This window comes from Falco peregrinus, chromosome 3 (genome assembly GCF_023634155.1).
Source record: "Falco peregrinus isolate bFalPer1 chromosome 3, bFalPer1.pri, whole genome shotgun sequence".
Classification (NCBI taxonomy): domain Eukaryota; kingdom Metazoa; phylum Chordata; class Aves; order Falconiformes; family Falconidae; genus Falco; species Falco peregrinus.
In genome coordinates this window covers 52,523,953-52,537,225 of record NC_073723.1, presented here as the reverse complement: position 1 = coordinate 52,537,225, position 13,273 = coordinate 52,523,953, and the positions used below count along the sequence as shown (strand labels likewise).

The 13,273-nt window shown below is 38.6% G+C and overlaps 1 protein-coding gene across 4 annotated transcripts in view; it reads right to left on the bottom strand.

Annotated features, from left to right (window-relative positions):
- Positions 1 to 13,273, bottom strand: part of NOL4 (nucleolar protein 4) — a 201,491-nt gene that overhangs the window by 60,514 nt on the left and 127,704 nt on the right. The gene's annotated exons all lie outside the window — the stretch shown is intronic.

Sequence of the window (13,273 nt, the reverse complement as noted above, 5' to 3'; positions counted from 1 at the left end):
CACGTGCCTTGCGTGAGGAGAGACTACGAGAAGGCAGCAGAGGGACTGGCATGAAGGGTATGTTGGTATGTGGTGGTGAAAGACCTTGTTGCAGCTGGCTAGTTTGGAGAGTGCTGCGACAGGAATACAAACCACATGCAGTTCACTGGTTTAGTTATGGGTCCTTTGTCAAACATCTACAATGAACTAGAAAACTGCCATAATCTGTTCTTTCTTTCCCTCGTTTGTTATTCCTTCTGTTCATGCCTGTTGGTTCAGTTTAAACCATTTTTTCCAAGATGCTTTCTCCTAAAACCTTTCATTCTTTTCTTTCTCTTTGAACTCATTAAGCTTTTAGTTCTTATTGCTTCATTCTCCTCTTGCATTTTTCTCTTGACTCTCATACGATTTCCTTCCATCTTCCTCCCTGAATTTCTCTTTGCTTCCTCTTGCCATCAATTTAAGCTGTGACACCAAGAGGGTTCATTAAACTGTTCTCTTCTTCAATTACAAACATGAAACATAAGGCTATTTTCTCAAGTCTCAAAGCATTAATCTGCTCTGGGAAATTACGTGCTTATTTGTGAACAACATCCCTTGAATCTATGACTGTCAGCTACAGTTAAAGCCCTTGCTAAGAGAACTACAACCACAAAGATTCTAAAGACTTTGTACCTGCCCCCTTACTCCACCAGCTTTTTATTCCTCTTGCTCTAAACCATGACAGTTTTCGACTTCTCCATAGCAGCTCGGGTGTATGCAAGCTTTTCCTGTGTGCAAAGCAGTGTTCCCAAGGAACAAACACATCTGCAGGGGAAAGAGTTCAAGTTATATCAGGAAGTCAGGAGATTTTTTTTTTTTTTTTTGGACACTTACTTTCACCCTGCTCCCCTATCTCTGTGCATCCCAGAAAAGCTGGAGACGGAAGCTATGTAAAAGGCTTCCAGGTTGTACAAAGTTTCAAAAGATATTTCCAGAGAGTAACAGCAGAGACAGATGTAGGGATAATAATACATCACTACTGCAAGGTTTGTGTCACAAGAGCAGCACCAAATGAGAGGAACATTTGTTTTAACTAGGTAATGGAAAAGAAAGAAATGAAGATGAAGAATGCCTCTGTCCCATTCTTGCCAGGACTTTGGCAAGAATGCTATCTGAGGTCCAGGAACTAAGTTACTCCCTTACAAAGTTTGCCAAAGGCTACACAGCAGCTGGACTTAATCACATAGTTATATGCTAAGCTGTGAACCTTTATTTTCTAACAAGGAAGGAGGAGAAGCATTTTTTTTATCCTAACTCATATGAGTAAGAGCAACACAAGACAGAACAAAAGTGGGAAATAATGAAGAACTAAAAACTATGATCAGGACAACAGAGGAATAGGGTTTAACAATGGACCTTTCTTGGTATGCTCTTTGTGAATCTATCCTAAGTCCTTCACTGGGCTGATTTTCTCTTCCTACTTCGTTCCTACAGCATGGCATTTCAGAGGTTCTCCCACATTTCTCCTTTCAAGTCTGAGCATAGCAGAAGTACACATGTTTGGAAAGAAAATTAAAATTCAGTTAGTGGAAGCAACAGAGAAGGGAACTCCAACTCACCTGTCTCCATTGTTGGAGACAAATTTAGGCTCTCCCTCCTTCAGTTTGTGTTCTCAGTCACTACAATCATATGTCAGAATAGGTGAGAGGAGACAGTCCTGTCACTCTTCTGATTATGAGAGTCTCACTGATCATTTACATCTTCAGAAGTACAGATTAGATGAAAAAAAGATAGTAATGGTAATGCATTGAGAGACAGGCTCATGCAAAAAAACAAAGCTAATTGATTAATGACATGCATGTAACCCAAAATAATCTGTTCAGTACTGAACAGCCATTTACAACTGATCCCAGTAACAGTATGACATATTAAAAACTGATTTCTTTGGGAGAAAGCTAGGAATGCAACAAGGGCACAACAGCAATTAGTTGCTTATGCAAGAGAGGAGCAAATTACTTACAGAAAAGTATAGGGCACAACTACAAAATGAAGGACTAGCTTGTTCTTGCTTTTCCTTTCTGCCTTTTGCCTCTATCTGCTTATAGCAGCAACCTTGTTTTTTCTTTGCTGAGCTTTATAAAACATCTGTGGAGGTAAATCAGCTGGATTGCATTAGCAGCTAGGTCTGGAAGACAGAAACTAATTGTCTTAATTATTGCTTAAGAACCAAGTGGGGAGATTTAGGACTCAAGACCAATCAAAGGGGACAGATGAAGACAGGACTTCTCAACTGGGGAGGGGGCTAGTTCATAGTTTGCAATAGTCTGACACGGGAATAGCTGAGATGTTTGTAGCTGATGCTGACAGAATAGATTACTAATTAGTTCCCTACTTATCTGGCACAAATAAATCCTTAGAGTGATTTGTAAGAAATGATGTAGTTTGACCTTTTTTGTTTAGTGAAGGAGAAATAAAGCATTTATTGTATGAGTAAGCCAGATGTATCGCTTAAGGTTAGCACATGACAGCAACCATTAAAAAATTGCAGGAGAATTTCTCATAAAGGCAATCTCTAGCCATCAGTCCTCCAGACCAATGAATCCTTAGGATTAATACAAAAAGAGCACCAAGAAAGGAACAACAAAAGAATATTTCAGTCCTAAAGAAATGTTGACTGTGCTTCTGCTAAAGACACGGCCTGACATTTTGGGGGTGGGGGATGGAGGACAGTAATATGAAATGCGTTAAACATGATTCCCAAAATAAAAGGCAAATCCTGATCAAACTATTCAAGGACCCAATTCTAGCAAACAAGTTCTTCCTCAGATGAATCAGAGAGATCACAGTAGCTTTCTAAATCCCTACCAATATCATTAAGTATGTCTAGTGTAGCATAGCTTTCATGGTACCATCCTGAAGAAATCAGAAACTCTCATTATAATCCATAAATTTACCTGCTCAAGGTGGTACAGTGCTTTCTAACTTGTACAAACATAACAGTTGGACTTGATGATCTTAAAGGTCTTTTCCAACTCAAATGGTTCTATGATTCTATATATTTGATGCAGAATTGAGCTGAAAATTTTGGGTGGCCTGGTTATAAACGAACCCTGGCATTTTATATGCAGCCTGTTAAACTCTTAGGCTTGTGAGAAGAGAATCATCCTGCTTTCTCCAGGACAGCGTGGCATAGTGTAAGCTCCCAGAACAGCTACTGTTTGGAAAAGAAATTGTACTTCCAAACTTGATTCTGTGCTCCAGTACTCTCTGTGATTTCTTGTAGTTACATAATCCTTGTTTACTGCAAAATGTTTCTGTCACATTGGTACTCAGAGCTCAGTCAGAGGGAACCATAAGCAGTCAAACAGCACAGATGTTTCCAAGATGATCTAATAGACCTAGTTTGTAAAAGCTCAAACTCATTTACAACAAACAGTATTTTTAGCTTCTATTAGAGGAGATATTTTGAGTTGTAAATTCTAGAGACCACTTTGTTACATGCGTTCACTTTAGCTTACTAAATTAGTGCACAAGGCTCAGCTCTTATCACCATCTAGCAATGGAGAACTCTCCTAGACAAGTAGAAAATCCTATTTGGCAAAACTCCACTTCCTCCAAAGAACCACATCCAAACCACATTGTTGCAGAGGACGAGTTCTGGGAGGAAAACCAGCTAGAAGTGTACCGGAAAAATGGAATAAATCAGAGCAGGCAGTGCATTTTCTCATATTGATATCACAACACAATGCCTGACCATGCAGCAGTGAACAGCTATAAAAACTGCTTTGTAACTTGCTCCAACCCAAATGATTTAGTCTTCCCCCTGCACCCCAAAACTCAGGTTGATCCTATATTAAGTCAGTCATGAAGAGAACTAACTGAAAAGTTCAGATCCAGATCTGAACTGGCCTAAAGCTTTAAAAGTTTGGTTCTGTTTGTATTTGCTTTCTTACATTATATGACTCCTACTTTATCCTTAGCTTCCATAGATTAAATTGAAAGAATAAAGAGGAAAACAAAATAGAATATATTTTTAAAAATAAAAATAAGTCATCCATATGTCTATTTTGAGAAAGTGTCCCCCCTCCCAGGGCGAAGCTGCCTACACAGTGTGCTCACCCTTTCTCCTCTTTCACAGAGCTCTACCTGAGTTCAAGACATGCACTGCTGTGATCCACAGGCTGAGATTCTTTTGCAGTATGAATGAGGAATATAACTCTCATCTGCTGTATTTTACTAAACACAAATACAAGATGCACAGAATGTGAGAGACAGAAGAGTTTTCTGTAAACAACCCCATCATTGCCACTGGAAGTGGCATTGACTCTGGTCTGTTGCATGGCCAGGCCACAGGTCAGAAAAACAGTAATGAGGAAATATTTTAAAAAACTGAAAGGCAAGGATAAGTTTAGCAACATTCCCCTTTCCCAGTGAGTAACCAGATTTAATGAACCAAAGCAGAATGACTGCTTTTGCACATGCACTGTCTGCATGGACTTTCCCTTAGTCTGCCAGACCTGCTGCGTGCATCCAGCACCATTAGCATCATCCCTGCAGCTCTCTGAACTTTCCTGCATGGAACTTGCTTTCTGCCTAGTGAGCTGCATCAGAGACAGCTCAGAGCTGATTACATAGAGCAGAAGGTCATGTGGGGTCGAAAACGCACCCATATACCTGAAGCTGGTTTAGCTGCCAGGATTTGCACTATGATCTATGTACCAAGTTTTTATCCCAAGATCTTTACTGGTTCCTTATGATCAATTAAGTCAACAGCGTCTGTGCTAAGAGTCAGGATACAGTCTAAATTCTGTGGATTCAAAGACAGCTGCACAAAACAAACTCATTTGCTCTTCATGTCTTACTGATTTTTGCGCACATGAGTTTTTGTGATCTAGATAGACACTGGACATTAGGAGCCATGAGCCTCTAAATCTAAGATTTCTCAAAGAAACTGTGATTCAGTTCACCAGAAGGAATTTGTAGGGGGTCTGAAAAGGCTGCAGTGTATTTATTTTGTAGCTAAGAGTTTACAGGCATATTTTCTAAAACACAAACAATAACTTTATGACTCAGAAAATGGTCCCTAAATAGAAGGTTTCCTGAAACACATGTGTACTAGTGCTATTTTTAAAGATATATACACCACCAAGTTTTGCAATGCCAGAATTTATAAAATGAGCAATATTTACTTGTCTGTAAGGCAACATCTGTAACACTACTTTGTATATTTTGCTTTCTGTTACAACTTGGTAAATTACCTGTCAATCTTACAGTCAACAAAATAAATACAACAGAATTTCCTTTTATAGACCCTGGGCCTACAACCCCTAAAGTAGGGCTCTATTTGAACACAAGGATGACACGTGACATAGGACACTAACAGGTTTGTTTTCCACTATTAAAAAGTAACACCATGCAGACAATGAAAGTACGTAGAAATCAATTTGCTTTCACAAATCTGACCTTTTCAGTCTTGTCAAGAAATTCTGCAACTCCAGTACAACTTTTTTTTAAATGAATGTGATGATATGGGTTCAAGCTATTCAATTTTTCTATGCAGTGCTTTCAACAGTGCCATAAGCAACAAAGTACAGGCATGCAACTCACTCTGGCATTCACAGCTCATGTCTACGAGTCCTATAAAGAAGTAGCTTTAATATGTGCTCAGTGATTCCTATTAAAAAATATCCAGTATATTATACTTCAATAGTGTATATTAAATATATCTTCAAAAAGTAGATCTGAAGAAACCTAACTTATGTTCTAGATCCCCAAGCCCTCACCATCATGCCTTCTCCATTTCACTCCACAACACTTCCACTTCTTACAGGGCAAGAGCTGAGGGGCTTCTTGAGGGCTGTGAAAGTACTTACTGCCCAGGCAGCTTCCACCTCTCAAAATGAAAGGCCCTCATGAAGACCATAACCTGGGCCTTTCCACCTGAATCAAATGCAGATTTTCACAGAACTTGTAGCAACCCAATATTGTGAAGATTCCTGCCCTATCAAATTAGATTGAAACTGGCCAATACTTTCAAAGGTTAGGCAGGGACAGACAAACTAACAGAGCATAAAACACTTCCTTAGGAAACAAAATCAAGACAATGATCAGCACCACAACAAAGACCTTTTGACACTGATAGAATAACCTGCACCATGGAGATAGAAAACCAGTATTTTTTTCTGGATAAAACACTTCTTGAAATGAAGATTTTAAAAAGCATTTCTTACCTTGGACATGAGTAAAACAGGAACAGTCTGACATAAAATCTCTAAATAACACTACATCTAAATGCATTTTTATGGGAAGTCATACTTAAGACCTAACAAATATGTTGCAAATTCTTGCTCTAGGTAGAATGAATTTCAAAGTGGTGTGTGGGAGGTATCCATAAGAGAATGATCCCATATTTATTAGCCACTTCCATAGCACTTTGAGCATGCAGTATTATTTTTCTGGGTATATGTACAAGTATGAATATGTTCTATGGTATTATGATGTAGTTCACAACACTGAATAAGGTAGGGATATATTTATTTATTTATTTAATATATTTTAACCTCACAGCTTAACTGAAGGCAAGAAATATAAAGTAATGGTCATAGAAAATCTGTTGAAGGCATGAAATAGCTTTCATGAAAATCATTTGGTAAGATGATGTTCTTAAAAAGATTCAACTTTCCAAGTAGCTACTTTTATTTAACAAACCTGTGAGAGGTTAACTAATGTATGAAGCAACGTATTTGTGCACAGCCGCGTTCCTTTTAAAGCACTGCCCTCCAAGGCCCTGCTCTTAAGGTGTTATGTGTGACAGACATCGAATAGCTTTTAATTGCTAATACATTCTGCACATTATGTTTAATCAAGGTTCCACGTGAGTTTTAGGACAATCCTAGCTTTCTTTAAAACCACAAACACCCAAATTTATAAGCTGAGAGCAAAAATTTCTACCATTTATCATTCAGCCTTTCAAAAGTCAGGGAAAAAGATAGACAACTACTCTCCTTTACAGTGTTATCAGTGTGAGAAAACTACAGAAGAGCTTACAACCTTTTTGCCAGACAACTCCCTTTTAATTACCTCAGACTTGTTGCATTGCAAAGGAATTCCCTGCAAGCCATCCCTCAGACAAACTCCAGAGGGAGGATGAATGAAGCTAGTTTTTCTTCAGCCTTCCTCTTCATGATGATTTGCCAAATATGGGATTACAAAAAATACCACTACAGTCTGGCAGGTCTACTCTCACCTTGCAAGGAAGATGGCTCAAAATCATCCAGTTGCAAGACTCTAAAGACCCAGAGAAGCTCCTGTTTCAAACCTTCACTACTCTACTCCAAAGGTTTCTCGTTGAAAACTAACCACAAGGAATTATTTCCTTTACCACCACTCCCAAAGCATTTTCTAATATTCATGCTAGTACCTTAAATAAGCAAATAATCCTTATTTATCATCTTGTTAAAATTAAGACACAAATACAGTGTAAGTACACACACACCATGGAAGGTGTTGAAGTGTTGGAAAACTCTTCTCAAGAGGAATTACTATATCACTTAGTTTTGCTTTGTGGACTACACTTACTATTTCCAAGGCCAGTATTTCAGTAGCTGTTTTATAAAAAGCTTTGAAATAAATCTGAAGCCTATTTATCTTCTCCTTTTTTCTGTCCTTTGTGTGCAAATAAATCAGCCTCCAACCTGGCACTTCTTGAGTAATGTTTCTACAACATATTTTTTTAATGATTTTTTGATCCTAAAAAAACCCAGCACTGGTCAGTCCTAATGACCACAGGTTTGGTACATCTCTGAAAATCTACAGGTGACAGGCGGATCATAGGACCAGATTAAGGCTTTGCTGCCTTATGCTTTACAGAGCTCAGGTTTCACAGGCTTTAAATAACCGGAGCTATGGAAACACTCTTTATGCCTTAACTTTGCACACCAAAAATGGTTTACCTTCGTTACTGTTTCACTTGATCTGATCACTGAAAACTGCATTGCCCTCAATTAACTAATTCAAGGTAAGAACATGTGGGGTGTTTTTTTCTGGAAGGATGAAAAGCTTTAGGGTAGGATTAGTGAAGCCCATTAATTTTTGAAATTAAGTGCTGTCCTTTTGCTTTCCCGTATCTTGGATTCTACAGTTCCACCAAAGACAGAATTAAACTTCTCTATTTTATAAGATAGCTGGCTGTAGCCTGAACACAGCCCATGGAAATTTGCCCTTGCAGAGTTAATACAAGTCCTGCTATTTGAAGTTGGAACGGACCTTGAAGCTAACATTTCATATTTTATCACTGCCACTTTAAACCCTCTTACATTAATCCATACCCTCGTCAGGACCTTGAGTGCACCGTCGGGCCTTATTTTTTCTGGCCACATCTCCTGGCTAACTCCATCTTTGTGCTCCTTTCCAGGAGTCCCACTGAAGCCGAGCTATGCCTTGGGTAGGAGGGACCACTGGTGTCCCAGGCTGCTCCAGGTTTGCTGCACAAAGTGCACTTAGTGCACTTTCTGCACTAAGATGGGACATGTCCACCCCTCTTGCTTGTCTGCTAGTCATTGGGTTTTCAGTGGGACCTGCTACTGCCAGCAGCCCTACCCTGCAGGCTATGGAGTGCTGTGGGGCTATGTCTGCATCAGAAAGGGCACTGCCTTGGGTCATGACCACCTTCAGCTCCCTGATTGCCTTCCCTTATGCAGAAGCCTTGATCTTGCTGGTCTCTGACAATGCTGATGATGAAATATGCCCTAAGTACTGACATGCCATTTCAGAAATAGTTCCCTTCAATGCCCTGCTGCTAGTCTTGCTTTTGAACTGCTGCACATAAGATCATTTCCTTCCTTGTTCTCTACTTAGAAAAACTTCTGGAACAGCTTCTTTAAAAGTACCATATAAAAGCATTGTTGCATCCAATCTAGTCCCATATTCAACAAAACCTACAGCAAATCTACTCTGTGCAAATGCTACTAATTTCATATTGCATGCTATTTGCTAAATTAAGCATTCATAACATTATACTGGTTTATCCACATTTTCAGAATTTTTTGTCCTTTTGATTCTTTATTACAGCTAAAGGAATGACCTGAAATGTGTGCTGCCAAGATCAGGTAAGGAATATCTTTTCTTGCCAATCTCACCACTTGGTCTTGTCAATAATTTTTCTTTCTGAGCCTTTTTTGTTGAACTGAACAATGGCAAGAAAAGGGCACTGAACTAAGGCCACATAACATAAAACTCAAGACTGTGAACCGGGTTTTGAATGGCCAGTTCTTCTGACTCCTCTGTTGGTTTTTGCCTTTATAGATTGTAGCAGAGGCAACAGCAGAAACTTAGGCTTCTGGCAGAAGTGTAAGAAGAGATATTGAGTCATGAGATCACCTGCTGGGATAATCCTGTATGAAGAGGAGATCACCATACAGAGTGGATCCACTTCTAGATTATTCTCCTAATCAGTAATTATGTAGCAGATGACAACACAGCTGAGTTGGATTAACTTGTAAGGCTGATTGAGAAAGAGATCCCAACACAGGAGACAGGAAGTAATAATACAAAAAGTCACTTATGTCAATTTGGACAAACAGGGAGATGAAGTGAGGGCCTCAAATGGCTGCATGGCAGTGGAAATTTCATGTCCTGGTGATTTCAAAGAAGAAGGAAGGAAGAGGGACGCTACTGCACACCCAGCCTCTGACCTGCAGCAGGACTTTGCAGAGCACTGCAAGAGATGGAGCACTTGCAGAGGTTCGGCTTTGCCCTCAGCTCTGTATATTCCTTGCTACTAAAAGTAAAAAAGCTCTTAATTTTGAAATCTTTTTGTTTTCTATGTTACATGTTTCAGTTAACACTAGCCCAAAAACCAGTGAATAGTAAACATAGTGTCCAATTGCTGTAACACCAATAAGTGGTGTGCGTAAGCTACCGTGAGATCTGTTGGTGTCAACATTAGTTATGTGGCTTTGGTGGCTAAAGCCTAGAAGTTTTAGAAAATGGGCTGCTGGAAGAAGAATCTTTAATTTCACACTGTCAAAAGCAGTTGCCAGAAACAGATGGGAAGTACGTAGGCCTATTAAGCAGGACAAAAATTTAGCAATCAGGAGACTACTCAGCCAAGCAAGCTATACATACCAGCATTGTGAATCAAGGACTGAAGGGCAGAAGTAATATTTGAGGAAGCCAAAAAACTTGTTTGATACAGGTGTGCAGATGCACATGCACACTCGTATTTTGTACATGAATTGAAAACCTAGATTTAAAGTCCAGTGCCTCAGTCATTTGAACTATTATTCTTGACATCTTTTCATAACTAAGCAGAAAAAAAATCACATTGCTATACAGCTTCAGACAATTATTCTGACACTTCTACAGTCTCAACATCCTGCAGTTCTCTCAGTTTTGGCTACATACTCATTACTTAGTTCAATCAATGGTCCTATCAGCAAATTAATGGCTGTATCCATTCCAACTCTGCAAGGCCAGGGCCACGTTCTGAGACATGTTTAAAGAAGTTCAGAGGCCAAATGTTGGTCTCCTATCCTCAGGAATATATAAAAGCCTACATATCAATGTAAGTGGAAATACCTGCACCAAGTCTGAACTTACTTGACTGTTAAAAAAGGAGCCTATACAATGTGCAAGACAGTCTGAAAGAGAACCAGATGACTAGGTGAAAGGCAAGCGAGCCCCATTGCTATTTTAGGATGCAGTAGGAGCACTGTACAGTGCTGGCAAATATGCCACAAGGCCAGTGCGAGAGATACATCCTTCCAGAGAGGTGTATGCTGGGCACACATTACCCTAAAGTCCTACACAGGTACCAAATGCCCAACTCTGTGCAACTGAATCCCATTCTGTTACCTAAAACCAGGATGAGCTGCCACAGCTGCTGACTTCTGTATTATGCAAATACATTATACAGTGAAGCTACGTGACTAACGTTAAGGAAAGCATTTAACTTTAAGGCAACTAAGTTTATTCTCATAAGCATTATCAATGTAGTCCATAGGATCTCTTGTGTATACATATATATGTCTTCATGATGAAAGCTGGATAGATTTATCAAGACAATCAGTGAAAATGTCATCCTCATGGTTCCAGCAAAGCACAAATTAAAACAAATGTTTTTTTAAAACTGCTTTGAACTTTAGCTATGCTAATAAAACCAGAGGAAACTTCCCAATGGCTATTCAGTTGAAGTTGACTCTGCCCCTCTACCCTAACTGAACAGTAGTGTCTGGAGATAAAGATTAGTACTGTGATTAATGTTCAGGTATAGCACAGAGGAAACAAATGACTTCTCCAGCTTTCCTACCAATTGCGTGGCTTTGGGAAAGTCAATTAATTATGTCATGCCTGTATTTGCTAATCAATAGACAGTGATGGAATATCCTTGTCTCATGGGACCGATTCAACATTAATCTGATCTATTTTTATTGATGCTTTCAGAATCCCAAACTTGCTATGTAAATCCAAATAATTAACATATAGGGACCTCTGGCAATTAATATATTGGCAAAGGTATAAATAACTCAGTCACATTATGTGAAGTTATTATGCACAGAGTTATCTTACTAGAAACAGGATATCCTAAAACTTAAATTAACTCTATGAATTATAGACATTAAATGACAAATGTGAAAAGTAACACTGCAGCATCACATACAGTTGAAGGACATAACTATCAACTAGGAAAAGATAATAAAGGGTGGAGCAAAAGTTTTGAAGATCCTGCCACTACTGACACTGCCTACCTCACGTGGGTAGAATAGTTCAAGTAGAGATTACTGTTTCACAGCTGAACAGTAGATTCACGCAGCCCAAATTAATTTTTTTTAATGTGCTATATACATTGCCCTAGATAAAAGTTCTTGGTACTGTAAACTTCATTATAATGTGAGCATTAAATATGAAAAAAATCCCAAAATCTAAAAATAGAAATGAAGAAACAGATTAAAAGCAAAGCAGCATGCTCCCTGCTAATTTCTTATTAAAAAAAAATAATTAAAAAAAGGAAGATAAGTAATCTCAACAAAGTTTAGACATAGTCTTAAAAACTACTTACCTCTTGATCCTAAATTGGCATAGTGAGTGCAGTAAAAATAAAGATCCTGTCCTGGGTTTTATACCCCAAACCAGATGCATTGAGGGCTAAGTAATAAAGACTATGAAATATAGATGTCCAGATTTTTCAAAAGCTGATGCCAGGGAACTGGCAGTCTGAGAGGCTAAAAGCCTTTTTGGCTCTTTAAGCACTCAAGACACTTCTACAAATTCATAGATGTTAAGCACAGAAGAGAATGCCATCACTGCAGATCATCACCTGGTAACTTGAACAGGAGGGAACAGCCGTCACTGTTTTCCTAAATATACATAATTGTGCCAAATAACTTGCAGATTAATTAGAACAAATACTTATAAAAGAATAACTACCTTATGTATAATTTTTTATGTAATAATTAACTACTTTCATATAAATAATTGGTTACAATCATTGTAAAAATATTTTATCTCAATTCCAACCTAACTTTAAAAAAATAAAGCAACTTCCATGTGCTGACTCTTTCAATAACTTTCTCTTCTACAATAAACCACAATCTATTAATCGGTAAGATCCAGTGAAATCTGTGATGAAGTCACCATTGTTTTATCTCTAACAAGGTAATTCCCTCTTCATGTAGCAAGTTTTTCAGCTTGTTGGTGTTCTGTCACTTATTCAAATCCACTATGGCTTCCAATATCTTTTTTTCAGTATTACATAAACTTGCATACTATGTTTTTCCTGAAGGCAAGGTGAACACTTTAATTTCATGATTACGTACAGAGGTGTATTTTAAAAAGCACCTAATGAACCACACAGAAGCATCAACCTTGTGAGACAGTCATCTTTAAGATGCAACTGACACAACAATCATATTCCAAAAGATGTCTGTATCTCATTCCTCCATCTCCCAGCTGAGCCAAGAGGGTATGAGGTAGCACACGTGCCCTAGATTCATCTGATTTCCACTAAACAAACCTATTACCTCTAAGCAACACACTGGGGGACACAGGAACTTTTAAAACCTTTATTTTAGTCATTTAATACAGTTTTTGATACAGGTCCAGTCCCACGGGGTTCTACCTGCAAAAGATTTTTTAAGAGCATATGACTAACTGTACAAAGTGAGACAAAGATACATGCATTGAGAAGGGAGGGGGCAAAAAAGCCTTATATATCACTAATTCAGTAAAAAAAGGCCCAAAGAATAGTCACGTGTCTTTTTGACAGCTGATATAGAGCTTATAGCATAATGTTGAGGACCAAGGACAGACCATA